Genomic DNA, 5,176 nt, shown 5'->3' on the forward strand with positions numbered 1-5,176 from the left:
CAATGCCTTCATCGATATTATCCTCAGACCTGAGTCAACACATCTCACTTGTCAGCCCCTAGTATGTGGATCTCTGTCACTGCAGTCCTAGAACTGACCAGTCACCCCAAGAGCCTGCCCTGAAGGTGTCAGCTGTCTATCCTTCCAGAACCTTCTGTCTTTGGCATCACCAGCCCCAGGGTTGAACCTGCTGCCTGTGCTTCTCTCCCTCAATGTCTGACCGTCCTCCCAGGAGCCTGTCTCCAGCGCCCAGGCCACACACCATCCTTTGTGGTTGGAGATCCTTTGACCCCCTGCCTGCTCTTTCTGGGGTCACAGTAGGGAGTGATGCCCATGGTCTCCAGGGTCCTGTCCAGTCCTAGAGAACAGTCTGCTGTTTCCATGTGAGTTGTCAACATGGCTGTGGAGAATCAGGCACTAGTTTCCTTGGTCCTGTGCACAATCTGAAATTTCACAGTGTGTCTCTATGGGATGGAGTTGTGAGGAGGGGTGACCTGTGCTGAGGGATCGCAGGGTTTAGTGTCCTGAGAGAATATTCAGTCAAGTGTCTCACTGGGTCTTTATCTTGTAGATGGATCCATGGGAATGGGACTTTGGAACAGAACACAGAAGGATAATTTTCAGTTTACGATGTCGGATCAGTTGCCCAGGGACGATGAGGACAGGGGGTGTCATAATACAGGAGGTGCGGGTAGGGAGCAATTTGACCGCAGAAGTGGACTCTTTGATATAGAACCCAGGCCTGTTCAAGTTTCACTGAGCATTACCCCTCTCCCTCATAGTTGGGTAGTTTTATTTCCTTGTTGCTGAAGGTGTCCTAATTTCTTAGTTTGGTGCCTTTATTGTTGCCAACAAGGTCTGAATATTTTTAGGCATTATTTCTTCAAAGACCTGTTCTACCTACACAACCCAAGCTTCTCTCACTGTCTCCTCCCTTACACACGCACACTGAATTCAACCTCCAACGCTAAGATAATCTGGTCATTGATTGCATTTGCTATCTTTTTTTCTGCACCTAGCAGCTTCCCTCACCACCTGACCTCAGGAAAGTGGAATATCACAAAGTAGTGACTTCTGATACGCTCTCCAAATTATTCCTTCTGGGCACCTTTCGGGATAGTCTGAATAAATGACCATAGCGCTTCTTACAGCTCATATGTCCTGCTCTGTGCAGGGCATTTTGATAGGGCACCCGGTGTGGTGAATTTCCTGTTAGGTCCCGGGTGCTTTGCATTCCCTCTCCCTGTGCTTTTGAGAGACATCGGAAATTCTGTTTTCCTGGGCACAGGAATTTCTATTTTCCTTTACACTTTCCAGGTGGCACCTGAGCAGCCTTTGATTTGCGTGAATCCCTGACATGTTAAGGCAAATTCTCATGATTTCTCAAACTGACTTTGGACCATTGTCCTCTGCCTGGGGAGCAGGCAGTAGTGATGGGGTGGGGGTGAAATCTGTGGGGGTTAAGCTATTGTCCTTGGGTGGGTCTTCTGCCTTGTATTGCCAGCAAGGCACAGAGCAGGTTTTCTATGATCCAAGAAGATGGGTAAAGGAGAGTCCTGGAGCCCTCGGTGGCTTTTTCATACTTTGAGCTTTTCACTTCATTTGTAGTGCGGCAACCAGGTACATGACAGGTAGGAACCCCACAATCCCCCCACCCCTCCATTGCATCGATGAATGTTTACCCTTTCTGGACTCTTTGTGTTTGCTCATGGTCTCTGTTCCTCTGCTGCTGCTGCTGTTTATGTGTCTTCTATAACTGTCATCCCTGTGACACCGCCCTTCTCTGCCCAACCTCTCAGCCCACATGCGCCCATGTACGCACACCCACACCCTACTCCAGGTGTCTGCCATCAGGCACATGTGCATGCTCACAGGTGAAGGTCTTAGATGCCAATGGTGGGAGGGGGGAAAATCCTGACAATTTCCTCTTACCCTACACTCCTCTAGCAGTTTCCTCTCACACTATCTTATCAGGGCTCTTAGGAAATTTTCCAGACTCTGCAGTGGTCTCTGTGCTGTTCTTTGACCTCCTAAGCTCATTTGACACTCACATCCATGCATCGGTTTTGGGTGATGGGCTGGAAGGATATGGCAGGTAGTGCAGACACCGCTGTATGTGCCTATAACTGAGACGCAGCTGGGAGACCCTGCAGGGTCCTCCTGATGGAGGCGGGGCCTGGCACCTGGCATCAGGGCATCATTGGCCCTGAGTCTCTCAGAGAGGAGGCATCAGCAGGGAAAAAGCTTCTCTCAGACCAAGAACTCCCAAGAGGGCACATCTGTGAGCATCCAGGGGCCCCCAGTAGTGTTGGAGGAGGTGTGTTGCATGTGTGCATGTGTGTGTGTGCATATCAAGACTTAAGAGGTTCTACATTCATTCTCCAGTGTCCACTGCAATGGTTTTCTCTATTCTAATTTCAGAGGCGCACTGGAGTGTGCTACTTCAAGAGGTTCTGGGAGGTGGGAGGTTCTGGGGATTCATCAGGACATTTGGCCAATACTCCCGTCACCACACTAAGGACATCAAAGGGCTGTGACAACTTGTTAAACACACAACACAAGGCATCCATGAGGCTGCCTTGGCCATGAAGCCTGAGGGCCCTGAATCAGCAGCTGAGCCTCATCCTGTGTACCCTCAGGTTTCAGACCAACATCTGAGTACCAGGAGCCCACGAGACTCCCATATCAAGGCACCGCTCACATCTAGGCCAGCAAGTCATATGTTTGCTTTGCTTCTGCCTGTTCCCTATAAAAGCCTTTCCTCAGTTCCCTTGCAGGAGTGTCCTGACTGTGAAGTTTTGTGTTACTCGCTCAAATATAGTGACTATTTCTTGAGTGACTCATTTTATGTTTTAACACAACAGAGAAATGTTCCTTTTTCTGTCCTTCCTGTCATCGCTGTATCTTCAATTCAAAGACTTGCTCGGGACAGCCTGCCCTGAGCCTTAATCCACTCCTGACACACACACTGCAGACCGGCCTTGGGGCTGGCGGAGGGGGAGCCTGGGGACTCAGATCTGGGGCCAGGTCAGAACTGTTCATGGCTGTGTCTCCATCCCCCTGGGGCTGCAGGAGAGTGTGACCCAACAGGGAAGGGGTTTGTGTCTCACTTCTCCATGGCCCTGTGTCACTGTGGATGATCACTGCTGCTGTCCCACACACAACAGTAACAGTCAGCTTCGTCCTCAGCCCGGGTTCCGCTGATGGTCAGGGTGGCCATGTTCCCCGAGTTGGAGCTTGAGAACCGGTCAGGGATCCCTGAGGGTCGGGTGCTATCATACATGACCAGCACAGGGGCCTGGCCTTGCTTCTGCTGGTACCAGTTAGCAACTTCATCTTCAATGTTGTTTCCCTGACACGTCATCCTGGCCGTCGGCTCCAGAGACACCGACATTGAGGGTGGCTGAGTCAGCTCGTAGGAGATCACAGAGCCTGCAGGCAGAAAAGGAGAGGGGGGTTAATGAGCAGGACTCATTCCCAGAACATCTACACTTGCCTGGCCGGACTCAGATCCAGTGATTCTGGATCCCCTGGGTGCCCATCCCTAGTCTCATCCTTAATATCCTATGAGCCTGGATGTATATGACGTTTATGACATATGATTAAATTTCCCACCACATCTCTTAGCAGGCACAGGCCCTCAGGCTCACACCAAGCAGTGAGCACAGCGGGGTCTACCAATACCAGGCCCCTCCTAGGCAGAATCATGGGATTCTGGCCCCCACGGCATCCCCACTACGTAGAGTCATTGACAGGCTGGTCCCTCAGCCTAGGCCTGGGGTGCAATGAGCCTGGGTAAGGTACCTGTGCAATGAGCCAGGAGGCCCAGGAGGAGAGGTGTCCAGGCCATGTTGGGGTTCCTGATCCTGCTCCCTGAGGCTGAAGCTGGGCAGGTTCCCCCCAGGCCTGTCTTATCCCCTTGCTGGAGAGAGCTGCTGGGTATGCAAATCAGCCAGGGTCAGGCTGCTGCTTGGGGAGTCCTGTGTTTCAGAGAAGACTCAGGGATATTATTATTAGAGTCCACACCCTCAGCTTAGGGATTCTCCTTCCCTGCTGGTCTTATGGTCTGGTTGAATCTCCTCCCCAGACTCTGTCCTGGCCTCTGTGCTGGAAGCCTCTTCCCAGCAGAGCTCAGCGTGGAGTCTGTCTGTGTTTTCTGGTTCTTGTCTGTAGGTGCCATGAGGAGGCTTAGTTGGGGAAGTATCCACCCCAGGATGCTGTTTCGGAGCAGCAGAACAGCATAAACCTCCTCCCTTGCACAGCACACGTGGGTCATGGGGATTTTAAATTTTCCTCCCGGTTGTCTGAGGCTGGTGATAGGGCCTGTACCCCAGTATTTCCAGAGTTTGCTCAGGTCAGAAAGATGTCACGTCCTTCCAGGACATGCTTGGTGACCCCTTGTAAACTCTATTAGCAGCTGAGATGAATGTTCACCCTAATTAACTCTATTTAATTCTTGGGAAAGATATTAATAATGAAAGTATTAATGTATAATCAAGGGAACAGACGTTTTTGCAGCAATACTTGGTGCCAGGCTCTCATCTAGGATCTGGATGGTTTTTTCTGGCAGGGCAGGAGGGTCTCTGAGCAAAAGGCAGGAGGCGGAATTTGTGAGTACAGAGAAGTTGGGTGTGAAGAAGCAAAGTCATTTTAGCTTGTCCGGCTTGTGTGTGCTTGGGAGATGATTCCTGATGTGTCTGACCTTGTGCAAGTGAAATTGGTAATTCAACAAGTTCAGATCAGGACTTGAAGTCTGAAGATGGTGCATGATTGTCAAGGTTAAGACTGTAGGAAAATGTTACTGAATTACTCTGGTGTTCCCTCATGGTGGCTAACCCTCTTGTCACATCCTTCAGGGTTTTTGAAACACCCTGACACATGTGGCTCTTTCCTGCCCCCTGGTGGGCACCCTGCATTGGCTGCAGGAGGCTCCAGGCATCAGCTGCTGGGGTGTGCATTCAGAGGCATCATCTCAGGTGGTGATTCTTGTCCGTGGGCTGCACTTTCATGTGTGGCCTCTGTTTACCCAAGATCAGGGACAGAGGCCTCAGATCAACAAGGAAAATATGAGCACGTTTACTTAGAGGAAGGACGTGCACGCCTCGCCTGAGACACACCTGGAAGAACTATCATGTCACAGGGTGGCACTGGGGAGAAGAGGATTCAGGTAATGACT

At 50.9% G+C, this 5,176-nt stretch overlaps 1 gene segment (V, D, J or C); it reads right to left on the reverse strand.

Moving 5' to 3' along the window:
• Positions 1-3,127: 3,127 nt before the first annotated feature.
• Positions 3,128-3,850, reverse strand: LOC311184172 (immunoglobulin lambda variable 3-21-like). The segment is given in 2 exons: positions 3,805-3,850; positions 3,128-3,432 (listed from the first exon to the last, which is right to left on the reverse strand).
• Between the last annotated feature and the right edge of the window lie 1,326 nt (positions 3,851-5,176).

Source organism: Talpa europaea (assembly GCF_964194135.1).
Source record: "Talpa europaea genome assembly, chromosome: 14".
NCBI lineage: Eukaryota > Metazoa > Chordata > Mammalia > Eulipotyphla > Talpidae > Talpa > Talpa europaea.